At 40.1% G+C, this 27,882-nt stretch overlaps 1 long non-coding RNA gene across 1 annotated transcript in view; it reads left to right on the top strand.

Moving 5' to 3' along the window:
• Window positions 1-27,194, top strand: part of LOC116568951 — a 41,137-nt gene extending 13,943 nt beyond the window's left edge. Inside the window, exons 2-4 of the long non-coding RNA XR_004276796.1 lie at window positions 3,009-3,072; window positions 26,774-26,950; window positions 27,041-27,194. This is a non-coding gene — a long non-coding RNA (uncharacterized LOC116568951). The remainder of the gene's footprint in view (window positions 1-3,008; window positions 3,073-26,773; window positions 26,951-27,040) is intronic.
• Window positions 27,195-27,882: the final 688 nt, after the last annotated feature.

The following is a 27,882-nucleotide window of genomic DNA, read 5'->3' as shown; positions in this document are numbered from 1 at the left end:
TGACTTTAAATACCGTCTGTGGACCATCTGTGCTCCGCTCAGACCTCTTACCTCAACTCCGGATTCAAAGAGCCCAGTGTCTCCTGGACATACCTACCTGGAAGAGATTTCTAAAGCATCTCACTCTTAAAATATTCAAGCCTGATCTGGCCCTCTATTAACTCTCTGACCTATTCTCTGTGGCTCCCTGGTGCCCGCTCACACTGCCCAGTGCTTTTCAAACATGCCAGGCATGCTTCCACTTTAGAACCTTTGCATTTGGGGTTCTCGCTTCTTGGAATACTGTTCCTCAATCCACATGGCTTGTTTCCTCTCCTCCTTCAGGGATTTGCTCAAAGATCCTGTTTTTACTAAGGCTTCTCCTGAATACTCTTTTAAGAAATAACAGCTCACGCATGTCTTAAACTTATGAGTAAGAAAAATAACAGCTCACGCTGCCTTAAGCCCTTTCTAACCTCCCTTCCTATCATTTTTTTTCCTGATAGCACTTAATCACCATCTCACATACCATTTATTTTTTTGCTGATTTGTTACTTATCTTCCCTCACTAGCTTGTAAATTCCATAAGAGCAGGGGTTTTTTTAAAATCACTCTTACTTTCTCTTCATCCCTTCTCTTCAGTTTTTAAAATCACTCTTACTTTCTGTGTCTAGAATAGTGCCTGGCACGTAATAGGCATTCAGTAAATATTGTTTGAATGAATAAATCTTAGAGTGCTTGGAAATGTAAAATTTCCTTTATGACTTAGGGTCATCTATATTTGGGTGGTCTTTTCTGACTGTCCCCTTTTCTTCTCCCATTCTCATCAGAGTGGAGTTTTACACTTTCTCTTCTCTCGTACTGCTGTTCCTTGGATGTACTTTTATGATTGGACCCTTCACACTGAGCTCTAATTTATTTGTAAGCATGTCTGCCTTCCTTTCCACACTGTAGGCTCTTTAGGGCAGCAACTGTATTTCATCCATTTCTAAGTCCCCACTACTTTGAATAGTTTCTGGAAGTGGTTAGACACCAGTTAAATGTCAGTTCGAATGAATTGCCCACACATAAAAGAGTAGGTGCAGACACAGAGTGTGGGACATTTGAGTCAAAGTGTGATTGAGTTTGTTGTTCTACTCTGTGCAGTTAATGTCACCCTCCTTTTCTTTCAGCTTACTGAATCATAGGATCAGAGTACTTCTGCTTGGCATGTGAAGTACAAGTAACTGGCTGTCTCCTCCACATTCTGCTCCCTCTACACAGTAGAATCTCCCTGTATCTCACTTCCAAGAGTTAAGAACAGAGGCACAGCTCCTTGCCTTTCCTCTTTGCCTCCTTCTCTACTTACAGCACCCCCACCTCCAACTGAGGCTTCAGACAGGACTGCCCCATCCTGCTTCCAGCTCCCTTCTTCATCCCTTCAGTGCAGGATCCTCCAGGCTCTGCCCTGAGCCCCTTTCTCATTTCACATACTCTTTCTTGTCAATCTTATCTAGCCCTCCACTTCCACCTATGGAAATACCATCAAACCTAGATAGAATTTAGGAATATTTAGTACTAAACACCTTCTAGACAACCCAAAATTTAGCTTCCCAAACTTAGCATTTGCAAACTGTCTTCACAATTTGTACCTTATCAGACTATTGCCAATATATTTTAGTATTCCTTAAAAACCAAGATGCCTTTTTTTCTTCATTTAGCCAAAGAAATAATGTCAGTGAAATCAGGGTTTTCTTGTGCAATAGTTTTTTTTTGGAAAACACCTGAAAATAAATATAAAATAGTAAAATGAGGTTTCTCTGTGGAGAAAATCCTGAAGTGTACCATGCTTTGGGGACCTTGGATTTAACACAGCATTTTTACTTTGCAGAGGAGGAAGCCAAAGATCAAAGAGGTTTAACAACAAAACTTGGGTTGGCCATGAGCCTTGACTCCATCCTTGACCCCATGATATTCAGCCCTGTACCCTCTCCAGAGCCAGAGACTAGTTTTCCTAATTCCCTGCTTTCATATCTCATTAGATATCCCAGCAACATGCTAGACTTGGTCCTAAACAACTCATTTTCCCCCCATTAAAAAGCTGTTCCTCTTTTTGGCTTCTGTTGTTGCTACCCAGACTCCAAGCATCTGCTTGATTCTTCCACTCCTATATCCAACTGCTGAGATTGTCAGTTTTACTCCCTCATTATCTGACCTGTCAGTGGCAAAGCTGTCCTGTGAAACCCAGTGGCAGCCAGCTTTCTCACCTTTGAGTCCTCTTAGTACTTTGCATGTTTCAGTTGGTGGCATTTATTATATACTACCTCTCATCTTCATTTTATCTGTGAACTTATCTGCAAACTTTTTTTTGAAGGAAGGACTTAATTATCATTGACTCTCCAGTCTCTTGCACATGTATACAGTGTTCTGTGTAAATGAATGTTTGAGTGAATGACTCAATCTATCAATCAATCAACAGATGAATGGATGAATGAGTTAACTGCAATTAAGGCAAGGTAAAAGCAGCATGGGAGCTATGATTTTAAAATAATCATTTTGTTAGTACTTTGGTTGCAGGTTTTTGGAAAACAACTTACACGTAGGTTGTCTTGATGTTTTATGAACTCAAAGGCAACGTTAGTATAGAATAAGTGGAACTTTTCTCAGGTGTGAAATATGAGCATTTTTAACTTGAAGAAAGCTATAAAAACCCAGCTTATTGGGATGCCTGAGTGGCTCAGTCGGTCAAGCTTCTGCCTTTGGCTCAGGTCATGATCCCAGGGTCCTGGGATCAAGTCCGGCATCAGGCTCCTTGCTTGGCAGGGAGCCTGCTTCTTTCTCTGCCTCTGCCTGCTGCTCTGCTTGTGCACTTGGAAGTGCGCACTCTCTCTTTCTCTCTGACAAACAAATAAATAAAATCTTTAAAAAAAATCCAGTTTATTATTGGTCACTGTGACTTATAATGAAGGTACAGTCTGTTAGTCAAACAATTAAGCTGTTGGAAGTATGCACAGGAGGATAATTAATAAATATATTAATTACTTTTTCAGGCCATGAATACTCCCAGCATTCAGCTCTTAACTGAAGCATGTGTGCTGTCTTGGTAGCAGAAGTGTAAGTCTGTAATACTGTTATTATGACACATTATTTACAAGTTACTAAATTGGGAAGCTCTAGAATTATGTTCTTAAATATTTTTTGTCTTATACTAATTAGAATGCCAGATCTTTGTTTCTTTGTCCAGTTAATTCCTTATTTCCTTATATCATTTAAAACCAGGCTTAAACCTGTACCCCTGGGGCAAAAAATACATTATATGTTAATAAAAATAATTTTTAAAAAATCAGGCTTAAATCTCATCTTCACTTTGTCATTTTCTCTGGTTCCTGGGGAAGAACCTAGGCATTTTCATTGAACCACTGCCACAGGTGACTCTGATGCAAAGGGTTCCCATGCCATACTTTGTGTCACTTTGCACAAGACTAGAAGTGTTTTAAGAATGAAAATCTTCCTTCATTTATATCTGTAGGACCTGTGTAGACTATGTTCTGTACATAGACATATAATGAAAGTATAGTCTATGAGTCCAACAATTAACCTATTTGAAGTATAAGTAAGGAAGTATAAGCAGACACTCAATATATGGATACATGTTGAATGAATGACCTCAGCCACTGTGTGTATATCACTAAAACACCCAAATCTTAGTTTTGTTTTTTAATACAATTCTGTAGTAGCTGCTTTCTTGCTATGTGCCTGTTATGCAGTATTAAAGCATTTTTACTATTATTCCAGCATCAGTACACTATAATTTATTTATTTTTTAAGATAATGTTTACTTACTCAATTACAAAGGTAGTAAGTGCTTATGGTAGAAAACATGGAGACAAAAGACCCAAAGAGAAAACTCTGAGAGATGCCCATTGGTAACATATGGGCCATGCTATGATTGAATTATACATAGCTGTGCTTTACATTTTTTAATTTACAGAATTATCTTTTAATGCCTGTCTTTGGAGAAGATAGCTGAAGATAGAGAACAGTTTCAGACATTTTGTAAGTTGTAAAGAGTGAGGACATGTTTGAGGAGAAAGTACTTTCTCAGCTTCCTAATTAAACATTTTACTTTATTCATTAAGACTGTTGTTGAGGCAGCAGAAACTAATTCTCACTAAATTGACCAAAAAGAAGCTTTGTGGGAAGAATCCAGGAGTCTCATGAGATTAAAGAGAGCCTGAAGAACAGGGTTAATAATTGACAGGGATCTAGTGGTCTTGGCCTGGCCTGCATTCCTGGCTTGCACCTTTGTTTTGAAGAATCAAAGTACTAGGGGCAACTGGGTCGCTCAAATGGTTAAGCTCCTGCCTTTAGCTCAAGTCACAATCTCAGGGTTCTGGGATCAGGCCCTGCATTGGGCTCCCAGCCTGCTTCTCCCTCTCCCTCTGCTGTTCCCCATGCTTGTGCTCTCTTGCTCTCTCTGCCAAATGAATAAGTAAAATTAAAATCTTAAAAAAAAAAAAAAAATCAAAGTACTAGGAGAGAATCGTTTTTATTTTGTTTCGTTTTGTGGAATTTAGGCTACATAAAATTAGCTGGACTTGGTGATAGACTTGAGTATGAATGGACAGGGCAAGAGGGACCAGGCATAATTTCCAGGTTTTTGGTTCCATAAATACATTGCTAATGGTGTCATTTCCTAAGATTGGGAACAGTGAAAGACGACCAGGTTGGCTAAATCTTGGGAGGGGTTGCATGAGTGGTTTCTTCTGAGTCATGCTGAATTTCAGGTGCCTTGAGACATCAAAAGATGTTAAGTAGGTAACCAGATATATGGGTTGTGCCACACATTTTCTGTCTTTGCCTCCAGATCTCCCTCCACCCTGCTTGTAGCCCTGGGAGGGTGACCTGCATCAACAAAACTCCCTTTGCCTCTGGCTTCAGATCAGGTTAGTTCAGTGGGGTACACTAGCAGGAGATCAAAAGAGGAAAAGGAGTGACTTTTGTCTTTGTTTTCTTGGCTTCATCCCTGCCTCATTGCTGTGGAAAGGCTGTGTCCCTGAACCAAAGGTCACAGCTCTCGTCAGACACCTTCCCCTGCAAGCCTTGTCTTTCCAGGTTCTGGCTGCATTCTTGCTAATTACAGAACACTGTTCTACCGGGGCGCCTGGGTGGCTCAGTGGGTTAGGCCGCTGCCTTCGGCTCAGGTCATGATCCCAGGGTCCTGGGATCGAGTCCTGCATCGGGATCTCTGCTCAGCAGGGAGCCTGCTTCCCCCCACCCCCGCCTGCCTCTCTGCCTGCTTGTGATCTCTCTCTCTGTCAAATAAAAAAAAAAAAAAAAAAAAAAAAAAAAGAACACTGTTCTACCTCTTTTAATTTCCCTGTATCCTGTCTACACACTTAAGTTGTGCCAGTCTGAACATATCACTCATTTCTGCCAGAGTCCTGACTGATATATGCGTATAGAATTCAATGGATGGGTTCAGGCTAGAGATGTATTTTGTGGACCCTCTGTTTATAGATGTAGCAGATGCTGATGTGGATGATAAATTCCAAGAAATGGAGAGGACTTAGGACTGAGCTTTAGAACACTCCGCCTTCCCTCTCCCTAAAACAGGGAGGTGAAAAGAAGGACCGGATGAAAGGAGACTCTAGAGACCCCCCTTGGATCCATTAAAGAGAGAATGTGTTCGTGACCACCCATCATGACCTCACACAGTGATAGAGAGGCAGTTCAATAAAAGGAAATAAGAATGATTTAAAAATGGGAGAGTGGATGCTGGGTGGCTGGACCTAACATACCACATGTCCACATGCATGTATGCATACACACCTACATAACTTTATTAAAATGGGTTACAAATATTCTTGCTTTGTCACCAATATTAATTCTGTTGTGGGTGACAGGAAATCTAAAATGGTAGTGATATAAACAAGATGGCCATTTATTTCTCTGTCAAATGAAGTTTGGAGATAGTTCAGGGCTGACTCTCTAGAGACAGCATCCGTGTATCTATGATCAAGGTCCCCTCTATATTGTTGGCCTGCTATTCTTGGTATGCAAGTGCCATCTCATGGTTCAGGTTCATGGTTCTTGTGCTTCAGCCATCTTGTCTGCATTTAAGCCAGTAGGACTCTTCCAAGATACTACACATAACACTACTGCTTATATCTCATTGGCTAGAGCTTAGACAAATGACCATATCTACCAGCGAACTACCAAGAAATATCTTTGTTTCAGATGGCTGTTTAAAATCAGAAGTTCTAATATAAAGGAAATAGGGGAAAATAGAAATTGTGACTTTTGGTCTTTGCTAGTGGTCTTTGCTAGACATGTTATTTAAATGTTTTCTTTTCATGCAACTATTTCCTATTTTTCAACTAGTTTTGATCACTCTTTGCCAGCCATAGATATATTGTAATATCCTACTGTGTACACTGTGTGTCATAATCCAAAGCACCCATGAAAAATACCATCTGCAACAAGGATTCAGCACATAGTTAACACACCTTAGGCAGGTTCCTTAAATGAACTTGGCTGGTCCACAAATATAACATTAGAGTCAAAAGAACCTCTAGAGGACTTCCAGTCCAGGAAATGGATCAACAAAAGATCAAGACACGTATTTCAGGGAAGTGCAGCCCAACTCCCAAAGCCTGCCTTTTGCAGCTAGTTCTGACTTTCTGTGATTTAAAAATACTAGAGAATCTTTGATTCATGAGCACATTTTACACCCTGCTTGAGGCAGATGTGAATGTGCACATGTTACCCCTGGCTACACATCAATTTCTAGACAGGAATGAAATACCCATTGCTTCTTTTTCTAGGAGGCATATGATGTGGTGGTGAATGGGGCCATAAATTTCTGCAGGAGATGAAAATTCCACAGTAGGCAGTCATTACCATGTCTTTGGACTGCCTTTTCCCACAACAAATATGGTCAATTTTGTTTATGGGCTTGTAAGGAAGGTAGTTGTTGGCTCAAAGAATTTGGCTCATTAAGCTAGAGTAAACCTTCCCTCCAAAAATAAAAATAAAAATAAAGTCTTAAGCAATGTGGAATAGAAGAAAAGACAAAGTCCAGCCAAGGGTGGGTTGGGAAGGCAGTAGGATAGTAGGATTTTTCTCATTATGTTAGATTTATTAACTTTTTATTTTTTTAATAATTTATTTATTTGAGAGAGAGACAGTGAGAGAGATCATGAGCGAGGAGAAGGTCAGAGGGAGAAGCAGACTCCCCGTGTAGCTGGGAGCCCGATGCGGGATTCGATCCTGAGACTCCCGGATCATGACCTGAGCCGAAGGCAGTCGTCCAACCAACTGAGCCACCCAGGCGTCCCAGATTTATTAACTTTTTAATGCAGGCATTTTGTAGCTTCAGGAGCCAACAGTTATTCTGTTTGTGTCAAATTGTCTTTGAACTCTAGAGTTATCAAACTCTGTCCTAGATACATAGCAAAGAATAAGCATTGTGAAAAGTACTTACGATAAAAATATCTAGTACACAAGATATTTGGTGAGAAACAAATGAAACTGTAAATGACAATAATATTATAAGCTTTAAAGTTTAAACCAATGCTATTTTAATCATCATTTTCTTTATCTTACATCTCTAGCATGGATATTATTAAGCTAGTAAGAACTATATATATTAGTCTGATATGACTATTAGGTCCCCGAGAGCCTTAGGTTATTAGTCCCAAAGGTACTATCTTAGCCAGATGGCCAAAAGGTTTTGTGGAGCTCTGTTCAGTGGGAGAATTAGTGAGTCATATAATTTTACCCATTTGTGTGGGTAGAAAGTTATTTAACTTGAACATAGCACCAGCAATTAAAGATATCTCTCTGGAACATTTTTAAAAGAACCTAATGATTCTCTAAGATTATAAAATGAACCAAGTGTTACTTTGGTTCCTGGTAAACTCTATTCTCTATATCATACTTCCTACTGGTAACAATATTTGAATATATTATGGTGCCAAATTATTACAGATTCTGAATCTTCATGTAATAGCCTGCTACACATTGACTTGTTTACTGATCCATGAAAATACTGTGGTACACAAAGTAGCAAGTAGGATTATTTTGCCCTTCATGAAAAAGATTAAGCTGCTGAATAATAAAACTGTATTGGTTATCTACTGCTGTTTGACAAGTTTTCCCAACTCATAGAGGCTTGAAAGAATTCCTGTGTGTCAAGAATCTGAGTGCAGCTTAATTGGGTGCCTCAGGTCTCTTAGGAGGTGTGACCAAGCTATCAGCTGGGGTTGTAGTCCCATCCAAAAGGTCGACTGATGGTAATGCTGGCATCCACTCCGAAGGCCACACATGTGGTTGTTCAATCACTAGCCAATTAGGCTTTTCCACAGAGTTTCCTCAAAACATGGCAACTGGCTTTCCTTCTAGGCTAGTGACGAGAGAGAGAGAGAGAGCCCAAAAGAGAAGACAGTCTTCTTATAATTTACTCTCAAAAGCAGCTTGTTCTCACTTCTGCCATATTCTATTCATTAGAAGTGAGCCAATAATTCCATTCCACAGCACTGGGAGGGAGTACTCAAGGGCATGAATATCAGATAGTAGAGATCATTAGGTATTATCATAGAGGCTTCCTACAATGGCGTTGGAGTTCTATATATGTTTTTTTAAGATTTTTATTTATTTATTTTGAGAGAGAGAGAGACAAAGTGAGAGAGCATGAGAGGGGAGGTCAGAGGGTGAAGCAGACTCCCCATGGAGCTGGGAGCCCAATGTGGGACTTGATCCCAGGACTCTGGGACAATGACCTGAGCCAAAGGCAGTTGCTTAACCAACTGAGCCACCCAGGTGCCCCGGAGTTCTATATTTTTAAATGACTGATTGGCAGATGGTCTTGATTTTATTTATTTATTTATTTATGAAAGATTTTATTTATTTACTTGACAGAGAGAGACACAGCGACAGAGTGAACACAAGCAGGGGTAGTGGAAGAGGGAGAGGCAGGCTTCCCACTGAGCAGGGAGCCCGATGCAGAACTCGATCCCAGCCAGGGCCCTGGGATCATGACCTGAGCCAAAGGCAGACACAATGACTGAGCTACCCAGGCACTCAGATGATCTTGATTTTAATAAATTCTTTCAATTTTACCTAGTAGCTAATTTGGATATTTGTTAATGAAATAAGGCTCTGTAAAGTCAGAAATCTACTGATAAATTTCCTAGAAAATACTTGATGTCAGGTCAAGTTTTATGATCAACTTTTAGGCACTGAGCCTATAAAATCTACATACTGTTTTTTATAGGTTCAATACATTTCGTCTAGTAACCTCTTTCAGTAAATTAAGTAGTAAACTATTTTCTACAACTCCAGTTTTTTTGAAGTATTGAATAAAAGTAAATTTTCTATGGTGAGAATTTCACATATTATATATTAGGCATAATTGAGCTAAATGTTTTACATACTTTGGCCATTATATCTTTTTTTTTTTTTTTTTTTTTTAAGGGAGAGAATGCACACAAGCAGGAGGCAGGGCAGAGGGAGAGGCAGGCTTTTTACTGAGCAGGAGTCTGATGCGGGACTAGATCCCAGGACCCTGAGATCATGACCTGAGCTGAAGTCAGACGCTCAATGACTGAGCCACCCAGGCGTCCTGGCCATTATATCTTTAACTATGCTCTTCCCCTTTCTTCTAAGGCTCCATTGCACATACATTAGAATCCTTGATATTGCTTGCAATCATTGATGCTGTGTCGTTTGTTAGTCTTTTTTCTCTTGCTTCATGGATAATTTTTTTTTAAAGATTTATTTATTTATTTTGAGAGAGAGAAAGAGAGCACATGGGGAAGAAGGGCAGAGAGAGAGAGAGAGAGTCTTAAGCAGACTCTGCGCTGAGTGGGGAGCCCAATGTAGGGTTCAGTCATGACCCTGAGATCATGACCTGAGCCAAAACCAAGAGTTGGATGTTTAACTGACTGCGCCACCCAGGTGCCCCACTCATGGATAATTTTCTACTGCTATACAACAAATTACCACAGACTTTGAGCCTTAAAATAACATTCATTTATTAACTCACAGTTTTATAAGCCAAAAATCTGACACAACGTATCTGGGTTCTCTCTTCAAGATCTCACAGGGCTGAAATCAAGGTATTGACAGGGAATGAGGTTCTCATGTAAGGCTTAGCATCCATTTCCAAGCTCACTCTTTGTTGACAAAATTCATTTTCTTGGACTTACAGGATTGAGGTCCCTATTTTTCTGCTGCCCCTCAGTTCATAGCTGATCTTATGAAATAGAGACTGCCCACATTTCTTATCATATGCTCTCCTCCATTGTCAAGCCAGTAACAGTGCTTTAAATACTTTTCTTGCTTTAATCTGTAACTCCCCTCTGTGATCAGCCAGAGAAACAATCTGCTTTCAAAAAGCCTATGTGCTTAAGTCAAGTCTGCCTGGATAATCTCTCTTTCTTAAGATCATCTGTGTCATATAACATAATCACCAGGTAAAATGTATCATATTCATAGTCATGTGGATTATGTGGGGTTTGTACACCAGGGGCATGAAATCTTGGGAGTACATCTTGGAATTCTGCTCACCTCAGATAGTTTTACTGTCCTCTCTTCAAGTTTAGCTATCTTTTCTTCTGCAGCATCATACCTGTTATTAATACCATCTAGTATATTTTTCATCTAGACATATTTTTTACCTATAAAGGTCTCATTTATGTCTTTTAAATATCTTCCATTTCTCTCCTCATAATGGTCATTTTTTTCTACCTTCTTGAATAGTTATAATAACTGTTTCAATATCTTTGCCAAGTCATCATGTTTTTCATTTCTCGTTTTTAAAAATCAAAATGTCTCCTGGTTATAGGTAATATTTCCTGCTTTTTTTGCTTGCATGGTGATTTATGATCAAATGTTAGACATGGCGAACTTTATATTTTTGAGTGTTTGGTTTTTGTTGTATTCCTTCAAATTGTGTTGGATTTTGTCTCAGCACACAGTTAAGTTACTTGGAACCTATCAGATCCTTTTAACTTTTGTCTTTAAGCTTTCTTTGTTAAGGCAAGTCTAGAGCTGCCTTCAGTCAGGAAATAATTTAGCCCTCCTGCTAAACTGGCACACTTTTGAGGATTCTACACAATGCCCCATGTATTAAGAAATCTTTCCCCTCAGGATTATACAGAATAAACCATTCCCCACCCTATGTGACCCCTGGGAATTGTTGGGCCTTCTCATTTCCAGTGGTTCTTTTCCTGGCCTTGGATAGTTTCCTTTCAAACACTCAAAGAATAATACTCAGCCAGATACTCGAGGGTATACCTCTGAAGATTTCCAGAGCTCTCTCCTTCTCTCTCAGCAGCTCCGTCTCTTCTGGTAATTTGTCTTGAAAGTTTTTCTTGCCTTGTCCACTATTTATTTTTTGTTTCTTTAATTCCACTTATGAGTGAAATACTATGTATTTATCTTTCTCTGACTGACTTATTTCATTTGGCACTGTACTCTCTAGCTTCATCCATGTAATTGCAAATGGCAATATTTCATTCCTTTTTATGGTTGAATAATATTCTATTACACACACACACACACACACACACACACCACCTCTTCTTTATTCATTCATCTATCAGTGGACATGTGGGCTGCTTCCATATCATGACTATTGTAAGTGATGCTGCAAAATCTATTCTGGAGAATCTGGAGAATCTATTCTGGAGAATGTTCCATGTATCCTTGAAAAGAATGTGTATTTTGCTGTTTTAGGATGGAATGTTCTCAATATATCTATTAGTCAAATGTGTCATTCAAAGCCACTCTTTGCTGTTCAATTTTTGTTTGGATGATCTGTCCCTTGATGTAGGTGGGTGTTAAAGTCCCCTACTATTATTGTATTACTATCAATTACTTTCTTTGTGTTTGTGATTAACTGCTTTATGTATTTGGGTACTCCCATGTTGAGTGTATAAATATTTGCAATTGTTATATTTCCTTAGATTGTTCTTCTTATTATATAGTATCCTCCTTTGCCTCTTGCTGCAGTCTTTGTTTTAAAGTCCATTTTGTTTGATGTAGTTATTGCTATCCTGGCTTTCTTTTCACTCCCATTTTCATGATAAATGCTTTCTATTTCTTCACCTTCAATCTGCATTTGATTTTAGGTCTGAAATGAGTCTCTTGTAGGCAGCATGTGGGTGGGTCTTTAGGGTGGGTCTTTTAGGTCTAAAATATTCTGTCACCCTAAAACTTTTAATTGGAGGATTTGGTCCATTTACATTCAAATTAATTATTTATAGGTATGTATATATTGCCATTTTGTTACTTTTTTTTTTTTAAGATTTTATTTATTTATTTGTTAGAGAGAGAAGGAGCACAAGCAGGGGGAGCTGCAGGCAGAGGGAGAGACAAGCTTTCCGTTGAGCAAGGAGCCCGATGTGGGATTCTGTCCCAAGACCCTGTGATCATCACCTGAGCAGAATGCAGACACTGTACCACTGAGCCACCAAGGTCTCCCTGTTATTTGTTTTATGGTTGTTTTTGTAGTTCTTCTCTGTCTCTTCTCACCATAAATTGGCTTTCTTTAGTGATATACTTGGATTATTTTCTCCCTCTTTTTTGTATAGTCATTACTGATTTTTGATTTGTGGTTACCATCAGGTTTATATATAACATCTTTGCATATAGCAGTCTATACTAAGTTGATGGTTGCTTAAGTTTGAGTCCATTCTTTATTGCCTCCCCCTGCCCCCCAGTTTAAGTATAGGGAGTCATACTTTTGATCTTTCTGTTTTGTGAGTTTCTTGACTGATTTTTGTGAGTCCCTTGACTTATTTTTACTGCTTTTGTGGTTGCTACTTTTCTTACCTTTCCTTGTGGTCTTTCCACTCAAAGAATCCCCTTGACCGTATCTCGAAGGGGCAGGAGTCATTTGGAGTGATGCTGACCCCTGTTGGCGCTACTTGCACACTGCCATGTTTATTGTAGGGGGTGGCCTCAGGAGAGCCCTCGGGACAGGTGTGTGATGTTAGCTAGGTTTGTGCGTGTTTGCTATGGGAGGGTGCCAGGTTGGAGAAGGAAGCTCTATAGAAGTGTGCAGGGTTGGAGCTGCTGTTAGCAAGCTAGGTGGGGAGTGTTTGTGCTGTGCTGATTTGTGTTTATAGGCTGGGGAGGGGAGTGAGAGATGGAAATATGCACCTGCTGGCCCCTTTGTTCTAATAGAAGTCTCCCAAAGATCCCTACTCCTCCAGCACAGGCCCTGAGATTAGCAAACAAATCCCCTCCACTCTTCCCACTCCCCCCCAACTCCCCCCCGCCACCATACACTCCATGTGTCTTTCAATTTGTTGCTTACGTGCTGTATCTCAGCAGGACTGTTTGTTGTGCTGTCTCTTTGAGGGCAATTACTCAGTGTTCCATCACCCTCCAGATTTCCTAGAGGCAAGCCCACTGATTATTAAAGTTCCAGAAGTTTAAGTCCTTCTAATCATTAGAACTGAAGAAGTTAAGCCCCTTCGGTTTACAAAGTCAAATGTTATGGGGATCATCAGCTCAGTGTAGGTTCCCAGTGCCTGGGGTGCCTGGGGTAGGGTGTGATCCTCCCCTCTCTGTACCTGCAGTATCCCTTTGTCCTGTGGCCATGCCTTTGGTTCAGTTTGGCTCTCAATTTCATCTCTTCCACTGATGTTGTTCTCTAGGTGTATCTCTGGAACAAGGTAAACTTGGGATCCTCCTACAATACCCTCTTCCCTTGAAGTCTGGATGCCCATTTTCAAATGTCAGCTCCATCTTTAGGGGCACCTGGGTGGCTCAGTGTGTTAAGCCTCTGCCTTTGGCTCAGGTCATGATCTCAGGGTCCTGGGATCGAGTCCCACATCAGGCTCTCTGCTCAGCAGGGAGCCTGCTTCCCCGCCCCACCCCACCTGCCTCTCTGCGTACTTGTGATCTCTGTCAATTAAATAAGTAAAATCTTAAAAAAAAAAAAATAATAAGGGGCGCCTGGGCAGCTCAGTGGGTTAAGCCTCTGCCTTGGGCTCAGGTCATGGTCCTGGGATCGAGCCCTGTATTGGGGGGATTGGGGGGGGTCTCTGCTCAGCAGGGAGCCTGCTTCCCCCTCTCTCTCTGCCTGCCTCTCTGCCTACTTGTGATCTCTCTCTATCTGTTAAATAAATAAATAAAATCTTAAAAAAAAGAAAATGTCAGCACCATCTTTAGATCCAGGTGACACGGTTTCCTTTCCTGAACTCTGTGTTTTAGACACCAGTATTTCACAGGCACAGAAAACACATAAGTTTCTTTGTCACGGGATCCGGAGCTTGGCTCTCATCTAATACAATCTGTGACATTATGCATCTATCTTCAGGGTTAATACTATTCAGAACCCAGTGAAATATTTAACCACACCTTTTGCCCCAAGTACTTTTAAACAACAGTCATTGGCATCTGAATGACCTGAAGGTCAGTGTGCTTTAGCACTACAGATATTGGAGATGGATATTGCTTCAGTATGAGAATTTGAGTAACAGAAATGTTTAGTAAAGATAAGACAAATTAGTTAACTTTTGAATACTTCCTCTCAGGTAACTTGAATGTAGTAGATGCTTGCACAACAAAATATCATTTTTCTGTAGTGCCCAAGTGTCCGTGTTCTTGCTTCTCCTCATGTTCCAATCTGTGTTTCCAGAGCATGGTGTTCACACAAACTGCAAATGGTGGACAATGACGGTTTCAAGATTCATTCATATGATGTTAAATATTGTATGTATGTGGGCCTAGATGTAACCTGAATAAAATGCAATACCAATTCTCTGTGCTGTCAACTAAACGGTTACTAAATGCTAGAAAATTGTGCCAATTTGTGTTTTTTAGGAAACAGGTGTCAGAAGTACAAGGGATTTTTTTGGGGGAAATGTCTATTAAAGATCAAGGGAAAAGGGAGCAAGAATGGGTCAGGAAAGCCTTCAGACCACAATGTAGGTCTGATACCTACGGAGAGGAAAGGAAGTAAGTTTGGGTAGGAGGAGCCTCTGACTGCGATATAGTTCTGAGAAAGTCTTGACCAGCGGGGATCTCTGGTACAAAGATTGCCAGTAGGGGAGTCCTAGATTAAACAGAAATGACTAACCCCTCGTTTCCCTGTCTCGTAGCCTCTAACTGAAAGCTCCCTTGAGATGGCAGAGCCTCAAACTGCGCACTGAGGCGGATCCTGAAGGGGTGGCTAAGGAAATGGATAACTGCGTACTTTGTGGCCATTTTTCCTTTGAAGTGAGATCTGAGTGGCTTACCTCCATGGCTGGCAAAAATTGTAAATAATCTTATTTTTATAAAAAACTTAGTGAAATTTAATACTTCTAAAAGATCACTTAAAATATCACTAATCATGCTACAACATGGATAAAATTTGAGAACATTATGCTAAGTGGAATAAACCAGTCATAGGAAGACAAATAATGCATGATTTCACTTATGTGAAGATCTAAAATAGTCAAACTTTTAGAAACAAAAAGTAGAATGGTATTTGCTAGGGGCAGGGAGGAGGGCAAAAGGGAAGTTATTCAGAGAGTATAGAACAATATATATAGTTTCAGTTTTGCATGATGAGAAAGTTCTGGAGATCTGTTGCACAAGGTGGCTATAGTTATGAGTGTTGTCCAGTATGCTTAAAAATGGTTAAGATGGGGGATGCCTGGGTGGCTCCATGGGTTAAAGCCTCTGCCTTCGGCTCAGGTCCTGGGATCGAGCCCGGCATCGGGCTCTCTGCTCAGCAGGGAGCCTGCTTCCTCCAGTCTCTCTCTCTCTGCCTGACTCTCTGCCTACTTGTGATCTCTGTCTGTCAAATAAATAAATAAAATCTTAAAAAAAATGGTAAAGATGGCAAATTTTATGTTATGAGTTTTTACCACAAAAAATAGCTTTTATTTTGATTTAATTTTAATTTTATTTTTAAAAGTAGCTTCCACATCCAATGTTGGCCTTGAACTCATGACCCTAAGATCAAGACCTGAGATCAAGAGTTGGACATTGCACCCACTGAGCCACCTAGGTACCCCAATAAATAGTTTTTAAGAGTCACTCATTATAATTACTATTTTGCCTTTTCATTTTAATATAACATTTTGAAATAAGAATTAAAAGTAAGTTTTTTCTTTTTTTATTGAGGTATAATTGATATATAACATTATATGAGTGTCAGGTGTACAACATGATGTGTCTATATTTGTCTATAATTGTGAATTGATTACCACAAAAAGTCTAGTTAATATCCATCACCAAATAAGCTACAAAAATTTTTTTCTTTTGATGAGAACTTTTAAGATCAACCCTCTTGACAACTTTCAAATACACAATACAGCATTCGTAATGTACTCACGATGCTGTACATTACATGACATGCTGTACCTGTAACTGGAAGTTTCTGCCTTTTTTTCATCTTACCCATTGCTCCCTCACCTCCCACCCCATGCCTCTAGTAACCACCACTCTGTTCTCTGTATCTATGAATTCATTTTTGTTTGAGATTCCACGTTAGAGAGATCATATGATATTTGTCTTTCTGTGACTTATTTCAGTTAGCACATGATACCGGCTAGTTCTAGCCATGTTGTCATGAATGGCAAGTTTTCTTTGTCCTATGGCTGAAGATCACATTTTCTTTATCTATTCATCCATTGATGGGCACTTTGGGTGCTCCCCTGTTTTGGCTATTGTAAATAATGCTGCAGTGAAATAATAAATAAAATGCTGCAGTGAAATAAATAATGGTGCATATGTCTTTTTGAGTCAGTGTTTTCATTTTCTTCAGCTAAATACCCAGAAGTGGAAATGCTGGATCATATGGTAGTTCTGTTCTGTTTAATTTTTGAGGAACCTCTATACTGTTTTCCAGAGTGACTGCACCAATGTAAATTCCCACCAGCTGTGCATTAAGAGTTCCCTTTTCTCTACATCCTCACCAATATTTTCACTCTAGCCCTAGGCTCTGCAAACATTGAGATCTGCTGAGCTTCCATTTCTTTCAGTCATAAACCTCTCTATCCTAAGTATAGCAATCTAACCCTAACAGCCTGTTTTTTTTGTTTTTTGTTTTTTTTTTTAATGACAGTTTGTTGTTTCAGAAATCTGAGTCTTAACTGTAACTTGTCCCTGATGATTTAAAATGGCACAACCCCTGGGTTGTGCACATGCTGGGTCCCAGGGAGAGGGAGGGGTCAGGTGGGAGGAAGGAAGTCTCAGAGGGGCAGAGTGAGGAGACTGGTTTAGTATTTTATGTAAATGTTGCCAAGATTGAAACCAGCAGTGAGGAGTGGGTGTTATAAGGCAGGAAAAAATCTATCATCTTTAGAGGAACCTGAACAGTGAAATTAATTATAGCCCATAACGAACATATCTGGACTTTACATTTGTCTTAAAGAGAAAAATCATATAACTCAACCATTTTTTCAGACAATGTTTTGGCTGTTTTAAAATGTCAAACAACAGTGCACACTCAGAAATATTAACTAAAAACTTTGAATTCATTCTCAAGATTTTCATTAAATCAGTACCACCTAGTGTTAAGCTGTTTTCAAAAGGCTAAAGGCTGGTCGGGAGGAGGTGTAGATATGTGGAGAAATTTTGAAACTGCATATATCAGAGCAAACTGGTTGTGTCCTGTAACTGGGAGCATCGAATTATTATGTTATTGTGTGAATGAATACAAAAGAACAGGCTTGTATCCAGGGGGCAATACTTCCAAGCTCTTTGGCTTTGGAATAGTCACTTAACCTCTCTGTGCCTTGGGTTCCTTATTGATAACAAGGAGAGATGATGATCCAGTAGTCTGCCCTTATTGGCAGGTTTGCTTTCTGTGGTTTCGGTGACTCACGGTCAAGTATGGTCCAGAAACTGATGATTGTCTTTCTGATGAATTGTCTGAAGGTCAGTCTTGGCTTCGCTATGTCACCTCACTTTGTCTTATCAGGTAGGCATTTACTCATCTCATATTATCATAAGAAGGGTGGGTACCGTACAGTAAGATATTGGGTACGGGGAGACCATATTCATATAACTTTTATTAAGTATGTTGGTATAATTACTCTACTTTTTATTTTGTTATTGTTACTGAACTGTTACTGTGCCGAATTTATAAATTCCACTTCATCATAGGTATAGGAAAAGTACCGTGTATCTAGTGTTCAGTACTATCTCTGGTTTTAGGCATCCAGTGGCAGTCTCAGAATATATTTCCCATGGATAAGAGGGAACTTCTAGTATTTCTTATCCTATTAAGCTACCGTGATGATTAAATGAGATTATGCATGTGAATAAAATACTAGAGCAGGGCTTGGCACATACCAAGCATTCAGTAAATATTATCCGTAGTTATTGTTTCCTTATCCATGTGTATTTGCTCCCCTCCATGAATTTCTTCTACATCTAAGCTAACTGTTGCCTTCCAAAATGTGTGTTCAGTAAGAAAGCATTGAATGGACCATTTTAAACTCATCACCACCACAAATAAAAATAAAACTACTCAAAGATTGTATGATAATCTTTGTAGTGTGTCCCTTGTCATCCTTGTACCAAAAGACTAGTCTTAGATTAGGGTGGATCATCCATTTTAAATTCCTACCATGAGTCTGAAAGTCAGGTTTCAAAATGATTCTTTGAAAGGGCATGAAAGCAGTTTATTTTTCATGCCTCTTCTTGAAATATATCACAGACGCTATGAAAAAAGAGAGGGAGTAGGAGGCAAGACTTCTTAGATGAATGTGAGATTTAAGATGTTACTTGCCAAAGAGTTTTGGTCTTGTTTTTACACATTTCAAAATTATGTCCCCCAGGTTTCAGTGATGATACCCAAACTTGGTTGAGTGGCTAATGAGAAAAGCAAACGATTCTGTCTGATACTTCAGGACCTCTGCTCTACTACTAACCACTATTCACCCCCAACTCTTCACTACTGTTCACTGTTCACCCAGAGAGCCATCGGAACAGAAACACTTTGCAGTTCCAAATTGGTGACATCAACAGGGAATATGGGAAAATTTGAGGGCCTTGAAAATAACTGGAAATTATTACATGGAATGCTATTTGAATTCTATTATATAGGATTCTATTGATTTTTTTTCTTCCTTTCTGACCAATCTTACTATGCATTAGAAGTCAGAATCCCTCTCGTTGCCCCAGTGAGAGCCAACTCTGAACATTTTTCTTCCTTGAGAGACAGACCTAGGAAAACAAAGCCTCTAATATCCAAATCCATTGCTTGCCTGCTTCTCAGTCTGGAGTTCCAGTTCCATGTGTGAAGAATAATTCTCTCCTTGACACTGGCTATTTCAAGGGAGAGGAAGCTCCCCAATCTAGAATGGCCTTGCTTGTTAGGTCTTAAACCTCTCCCCTAAAAGACAGCTAAGAGTCACTTTGACACAAAGGTTCTGAAGACAATGCCAGCCACCCTCAAACTGCTCATAAAGTGGCCGGTGTGCCATCTAGAGGCGCACATAGTGATCATCATGCCACCATGACGCCGGTCACAGCTCTAGAAATGGACTCCTTGAGTCTCTTTAGACTCAACATCCCAGGTTCCCTCAACTTGCTTGTTTTTCAGGGCTTTGAATCTCCTTCCTCGCTGTTTAAAATTCTTGTATTACTTTTGGGCCACTTCCCTCCAAAAATGAGGTCCCTGCAATGAAATATTTGACTCCTGGTGTGGTGTGATAGGGCCCAGTAGGTAAGTGATAACCAGTGAAGAAGACTATTTTTTCTAGCTTCTGGAGAAAACTTAGACTATACTCAATAAATACTTCTGTCTACTCTTAGGATGGTTAAAGTGTCCAAGCTGTCATTTTAATCTTTTCTGCTTTGAAGTTCCTGGGAGAATCTTATGTCACCTTGCTCTTACCCTTGCTGACTTTAATTAAAAGACTTCTTTATCTCACCTGAAACCCTGCCTCAGATTTCAAAGCCTCCAGGCTGCATACCTTAGGAGAACCAGTAGATTTCTTCTCATCTCTTGGCTATGGATGGTCAAACTTACGTAACCATTTTATGGGATGAGGTGTCCTCAAACATACCATGTTGGATTTTCTTTTCCGGCTCTGCGGACCATCTTGGGCAAATGATATCCATCTCTGGTCTCTTTTCATTATCTAAGCAGTCCTGTTTTCAGGTATTAAAAATTCCTATCTTAACTAATCAAATCCCCACCTCCACCCTTTGTACTCAGCTCAGGGCTGACCTATAGTCCCACAGACTGGCAGTGGGGAGGTCTGTCCTTCTGCTTCCCTGCTCCATCCTTCAGCCTCCCCCAGGGTTTGGTTGTGCAAGGGGATGACAGAAAAAGAATAGCCTGTCTTTTAACTTAGCTGGAGCTATGTGTATTCCTATCCTTGATAGCAAATACCCCTTCTTATGGATAAGCAAAGTGCTGCCCTTTCTCTGCTGAGGAGTTTCTGGGCATACCTCTCCCCTCTCATCCCCCCAAGGGCCTTCTAATTACACTATTTTCTGACTCAAGTATGGAACTTTCTACATTCTTACGAATCCCCACATCCTATTCCAGAGACCTTACCTGGGTTCTCCTTATCCTAATGGGCATCCTTTTGGGAGCCTGTGAGGATGATGATCTTGTGATGACGGTCTGTGATGTCAGTCTGGGAAATGGGTGCTCCTGTCCACAGCTGGTATGAGTGCTGCAGGCGTCCACTTTCCTGCTCTCTTCTTGCACTGGCAGCTCTAACCAGTCCCTCACCTTACACCTTTTTTGTTGAGAATAGGTACCAGTTTTTGTATTCTTTAAACTCTGGGGGACATGTGTCAAGCTTTCTTACTTTGGTTTCACAGTCATCTCTTCACTGGCCACTCCTTCCCCCTAAAATATTTAATTGTAGGGTGACTGCTCCTTCAATAAATTCCCCTATGATCTGTCTCCTTACTAAGAATTCTTCATTGAGCTTCACTCTTAATATTTTTGTAATTTTCTGCCTGTATGATAAACTTCAAAAAAGCTTATGTAAACAGTTAACAATTACAAGACTTCATCAAGATAAAAAGCTTTTGGACAGCAAAGGAAACAATTGACAAAACCAAAAGATAACTGACAGAATGGGAGAAGATAATGGGAGAAATGACCTATCAGATAAAGGGCTAGTATCCAAAATCTATAAAGACCTTATCAAACTCAACACCCAAAGAAAAAACCATCCAGCCAAGAAATGAGCAAAAAACAGGAACAGACATTTCTCCAAAGAAGATATACAAATGGCCAACAGACACATTAAAAAAATGCTCCATATCACTTGGCATCAGGGAAATACAAATCAAAACCTCAATGAGATACCACTTCCCACCAGTCAGAATGGCTAAAATTAACAAGTTAGGAAATGACAGACTTAGTGAGGATGCAGAGAAAAGGGGAAACTTCCTACATTGTTGGTGGGAATGCAAACTGGTGCAGCCACTCTGGAAAACAGTGTGGTGGGTCCTCAAGAAGCTGAAAATAGAGCTACCCAAGACCCAGCAATTGAACTAAAAGGTATTTACCCCAAAATTACAAATGTAGTGATCCAAAGGCACACATGCAGCCCAATATTTATAGCAGCAATGTCCACAGTAGCCAAACTGTGGAGAGAGCCCAGATGTCCATTGATAGATAAATGGATGGAGAAAATGTGGTATATATAAGATGGAATATTGCTCAGCCATCAAAAATGAAATCTTGCCATTGGCAATGTTGTGGATGAAATTAGAGTGTATTAAGCTAAACGAAGTAAGTCAATCAGAGAAAGATAATTATCATACGATCTCACTCATATGTGGAATTTAAGAAAACAGGATCATTGGGGAAGAGAGGAAAAAATAAAACAAGACAAAATCAGAGAGGGAGACAAACGATAAGTGACTTTTAATCATAGGAAACAAACAGAGTGGTTGGAGGGGTGGTTTGGGGGGTTGGAGTAACTGGGTGATGGGCATTAAGGAGGAGGGCACATGATATAATGAGCACTGGGAGTTATATAAGACTAATGAATCCCGACCTCTACCTCTGAAATCAATAATACATTATATGTTAATTAATTGAATTTAAATAAAAATTTTAAAAAATAAACTACACAAGATGAAAAAACATTTAACAATGAATCTTGCATTAATAGTCACATCTCAGCGTTGCTTCACGCTGATTAGCTGTAGCCTCTGACAAGTTTAGGAGTACGCACATGCACACAGGAAGCTCCTTCACCCCAACCAGGACCGAGCCCGGGGTCTCTTTAATACAGTGGTGAGCATCCTTATGTGACCTGGGGATTCATGGGCAATCACCTTTAGTCAAAATAAGGAGGCAACAGCTGTGGACCCTAAAGGGTCTAACAGGAATTAGACGTTCTCCCAGGTTGTGAGCTGCCTCTGAAAGGCCTCCCGCAGCTAAGAGGCCTGTAATTTAATCACAAGAAGAGTTGGGTATTTGTTCCTATGTTTTGTAACTTCAGACTTGTTGGACAGGTCTTCACAAACCAAGATATATATATATATTTATACATACAGTTTTTAAAAAATAAGAGCCAGTTGGACTGCAGAGTATACTCGGGGTCAAATGGCGCTTTATCCTCTCAAATGGAAATGTACGTATACATTTTTGCTTGTCGCTTAAATACTATACTTAGGATAGTGACAAATGCCTTAGACCTTTTGCGTCTTGCCTCTCATTAGTTACTCCCTCAGAGACTGTGTCTTATCCCCTAGAAACAAAAACTTCCCCTTTGGGAGATGATTCTGTATTTCTAGGTAATTCTAGCAATTGCTCTGTAAACCCCTGGCTATTCTGGGTACCAATGGTGGGATCTTGCTTTAGTTAAAAAGCTCTGCTTTAACCTAGAGCAACTCTTTTTCTCTCATTAGATGACCTTGAAAATGAAGCCACTCCTTGTCATCTTTGGGTGTTTCTTTTTAAATTGAGAAAGAGTGTTAGAGAAGGTGACCTTCTGATTCAGCGCTTCGTGCTTTAACATGAGGCATAACAGTTATGTTCTGTGGAATAAGCAACTTTCCCAAAAAGTGGCCCTTATTCATCATTAAGGTTTTCATGGGGAGGTAAAAATTAAAGTTAAAAATAGGTTACCCAAATTTGCAGACCACTCATTTTAGTGTATTGTGTTACTGTACAGTCCAAAAAGTAGAAAGACACGGTCTAATGGCTTATGGAAGAGAATATGAGAATTCACTCGTAGTTTGAAGATTTTCTGATGAGTTACTAAACAGATTTCACTCATGGGGGGAATCTATCTTGTAATCCTGGTGGCATCTTTTTCTAAAAAAAAAAAAAAAATGCACAGCTCTCTTACGCACAATAGTTTTGACATTTTTTTAGCATGCAGCTTAAATCCCTTTGTCTAAGGTTCTGGCTCTAAATTCTTGACCAGGCAGAAGCCCAGAATGAACTGTGAATGAAAGAAGAAATTAATTTGACAACCATTACCATTCCGTCCCTGGGAGGGTGTGAGCAGTGCAGTGCTGCACTCTGTTGGGCTGCTCCAGAAACAGACAGTGTGCATTTTGTCTTCCAAGAGAGTTTTCCCAAGGAAATGTCTCCAGTCACTTGCTTGGGAATAACCTGGCTGTTGATTCAACACAGAGACGACTCTTAACAGAAGAGCAAAAGAAACACAATAAGCGAAGTAATAGGATAGAAAATGAAATGGTAAAACTCTTTGATGGACAGTGAATGTCTGTATGCCCTCTGCCCCCACTAAATATATGTTGAACCCCTAATCCCCGATGTGATGGTATTTGGAGTAGGGTCCTTGGTAAGTAATTAGGGCCTGAGGGTGTAGCCCTTGTAATGGGATTAGTGCTTTTATACAAGAAATGCTTTTTTTCTGCATCTATGGAGATGATCATGTGATTTTTATTCTTAATTCTGTTACTGTGGTATATAGCACTTATTGATTTGTGTATGTTCAGCCATCATAGCATCCCAGGGATAAATCCCATTTCATCAGAGTGTGTGATCCTTTTACTAGGCTGTTGAATTTGGGTGGCTAGTATTTCGTTTAGGATTTTTGGTTTCGGCTGGCGCCTTGATCTTGGACTTCCTGGCATCCTTAACTGTTAAGAAATAAATGTAATCTAGTTCTGGCCAATGAAATATAAGAGCAATTAGGCTGGGGGAAAGATCCCCCCCCCCCACCTTATAAGAGCAAAAGCTTCAGGAGAAGAAAGTTCCATCTGTCTACTCATCCTTCGCTGTTTCTGGAGCCGTTAGAGGCTGTGCTGCCTAGAATGTGGCAGACACCTTGTAACCACCAGGTGTTAATTCTGTGGAGGAAACTACTGACCTGGCAGCCACTGACCACCCATGGAGCCAAGCTTGGAGCTTCTTGTTCTTCAGGGTTTAAGCTTCTGAGGTTGGCTATTCTGTTACTTAGAGCCGAATGCTTTTCCGCCGCTACAGATAGTTTAAAGTCTGGGTAGGAAATAATGCTTCTCTACACCACTGCCTGGAAGAGTATTTAAACTGACCATCCTGCCTGCTCTTAATTCCCTTAGTCAGTGCTTTGATTGCTCAGTGACCTGGGAGCCCTGATGATTACAGTTCAGTGAGACTTGAGATGTGTAAAAGCAGACTTCTGACCTGAAGCTGGCCTCTGAAAGTGTGATTTGGGGGCCCCTGGCTGGCTCAGTTGATAGAGCAGGCATCTCTTGATCTTGGGGTTGTGAGTTTGAGACCCATGTTGGGTATGGAGATTACTTAAAAAGAAAATCTTTACAAAAATAAAAATTAGATCATAAAATCTTTTAAAAATAAAAAAAAAAAGTGTGCTTTGAATGGCATAAAATCTTCCACTCAGTAGATAAAATAAAGTGAATTTCCTTGTATCCTGCTTTCAGATCTGACATTCTAGTGGTAGAGATTATTTTTTCTCAGGGTCTTTAAGAGTTTTCTTTCTTTCTCACTTTCAGATTTTATTTATTTATTTGACAGAGAGAGAGGGAGAGAGAGCACAAGCAGGGGGAGCAGCAGACAGAAGGAGAAGCAGGCTCTCCACCGAGCAGAGAACCCGTTGTGGAACTCAATCCCAGGACTCTGGGATCAGGACCTGAGCTGAAGGCAGATGCTTAACCGACTAAACCACCCAGGTCTCCTAAGAGTTCTTTCTTAATTTGCATATTTTCTTGAGCAGAGACTAGCATCCTATAGTTTTACCAGCTCACATATCAGGTAAGATGGAGAAATATAAGATGGGGACAAAATAAATAGAAACTTAGGATCTGTGGATTGGTAGGGATCTCTGAGATCATCTAGCCTCACACCTTTATTTTGTAGATGAAAAATACTGAGGATTGAAGAGGTTCAGTGGTTTACCCAGATAATGTTCACCTTAGAGCTAGAATCTTGATTCTCAGACTTCCTGCTCAGTGAATTTGATACTTGGTTGCCACCCCCAAAGTAAATGATTTAACAGTTTGCTGGGGAAAACCTTTTGCAGTTTCTCTATCTGGGTCTGGAATATGTGGGCTTGAAACTTCATTTGAATAGTAAATATACTTTTTGCAATTGTCCGGGTGAGCAGCAGGAAAGAAGTGGATGGAGATTGGAGGGAACAGATATAAGGCCACTGGCCTCAGGATTTTGTTGAGGTCTAAGTCTGCTTTTGCCCTCTTTCTATTGGAAGGGGCAGTTCCTTCTCCCCCTCTTCCTACCTCCATTCTTACTGACCACATAGGCTAAATGCATAATTGTCTTTAATAAACAACCCATTTAACATTTTGACACTCATTACCTCCTTTAACAAATGTCACTGCAGGGGTGCCCAGGTAGCTCAGTCGTTGGGCATCTCCCTTCAGCTCAGGTCATGATCCCCAGAGTCCTGGGATGGAGCCCTATGTCGATTTTGGGCTCCCTGCTCAGCAGGAAGCCTGCTTCTCCCTCTCCCATTCCCCCAGCTTGTGTTCCCTCTCTCTGTGAAATAAATAAATAAAATCTTACACAAACACACACACACACACACACACACACACGTCACTGTATTCTATATTTACAGTTGCATCACATTCTTTAAAGAAATGCATTTCTGAGATTTGTAAAATTAATCACTACTATGCATGTTTATTAAAGTTTCAGAGACTTTATTTCTGTGGGATTTTCAACTAAAAGTATTTCTTAAAATTAAGGTTAAATTATTTAAACATATTCCCCTATTTTTGTCAGTGTTTAAGGATCTTTAAGGAAATGCGTCATTTAAATAAATTCTGACTTTTTACAAAAAGCAAGACTTTGTTGCAATGTCAACAGTAATTAGTCACTGCCTTAGACATGCTGTTTTTAAATATGATCTTTCAAAAGACCCACACCTGTCATGTTTTTGTTGTTTATTTTTGCAAAGACACCTATACAATCCTATTCTGAATATTCCAAGGATCATAAATCTCGAAATGGTTTCTGTGTTCTTTTGCCCTCTGCTGGCTAAACTGAGACCTTCCTAAAAATCATGTCAATTAGATAATCTGTGGTCACCAATGTACATCCTCTGTCCTGCTCATGTTTAGATCTATGTGGCAGGAGCCTCCTTAACAATCTTTATGCTGGAGATAAAAATCTAGCTTTAGACTGCTGCTGTTTCTCAAGATAATCCATGACCTGATGGCTCTAGCTATGAGATCTCTCTGTTCTCAAGCATTTTTGTATTTATCCCTGGCATCCTATGATCAGTACCTTATTATATACTATTCTATTTCTGAATTGTCTCTACCGCCCAATTTAATAAATACACCAGTGTGTAAATATAAATAAGCTCTATCATTCTGTCTTGCTTTTCAATTGCTTGGTGTTTATCTTGTTTTCTCAGTATGACTATCAATCTTCTAGGCCTTCAGCCCCATCCACTGGATTCAAAAGAAGCTTCAGCCATGGCAACTAAGCCCTTATACATCCTCCAGACTTTAATAGGAATGATGAGGGGGCCTTCGTTCTTGCTGTGAACCTGACATTCCCAGGCATCCTCCAGTCCACCTGTGGCACTCAGGAGGGAGCACACACATTTGGGTAAGGTCCGCCCTTCCCCTGGGGGCCCAGTGGAGGAGACTTAACCAGCTCATTGCCTTACACCAGTATTCTGCCTGTCTTTGCTGTCAGTGAACCCAGCCTGGTGTTACTTAAAGTCTACTATCACCAAGACCCCGCTGCTCTTTCTCCTCTTCCATGTAATTCTTACAAGTCTGGGCTTCTGAGGTAGGCTATGGAGTGACTGCTGCCCTTGGATTTCTACTATTGTTGGTTTTTGTATGTTCTTCTTCTTTTTTTTCCCCCCCTAGAGGGAGAGTTTTTGAAAAATTGGAATTTGGGTGGCTGGCGTTTTTATCCTAAGGAAAAACTCCAGAAGTTGTCTTCTGATTTTTTGTTCCGTTTTGGTTTGTTTTCTGAATGAGGTAGAAAACAAGACCATCAGCTGAATGGGGGGGGCGGGGAGAGGGTGTAATGAGCTGTGGGGGGAGCTGGAGGCTGAAAGACAGGGCAGTGTTACCTGCTAGGGAGCAGGAAGACACTGCTTTAGGTCTGTCGTAATAAATTTAAAGTAAGACCAGTCAGCATGACCATGGGCTTTTCTCCATCCTGTTGTGGTTTTACCAAATGGATGCAAAGAAATGTGCAAAACAGATAAGAGGACAACTGTAAAATGCTCCGTGAAACACAAATACAGACAAACAAATAAGAAGATATCCCACCTTCTTGGGTCAGACGAGGTAGCATCAAGGAGATGCCAGTCCTCTCCAAGTTGATATATACATTTATTATGACTACCTTGTGGCCTTTGTTTTTTTACTGGAGTCAGAAAAGTTTCCAAAGTACTTTACTGAGAAAGGCACAGTGGACAAAAGATATGAACAGGTGGTTAAATGTTTTTTTAAAAATGTAGAGGGAAACGACCTGTAACTATCTGAAAGGATGGGGGAAAGGAGAAGGGAAGATGAATCATT

This window comes from Mustela erminea, chromosome 11 (assembly GCF_009829155.1).
Source record: "Mustela erminea isolate mMusErm1 chromosome 11, mMusErm1.Pri, whole genome shotgun sequence".
Lineage (NCBI taxonomy): Eukaryota > Metazoa > Chordata > Mammalia > Carnivora > Mustelidae > Mustela > Mustela erminea.
The sequence above is the reverse complement of the archived record's forward strand: the minus strand, read 5'-3'. Positions and strand labels throughout refer to the sequence as shown.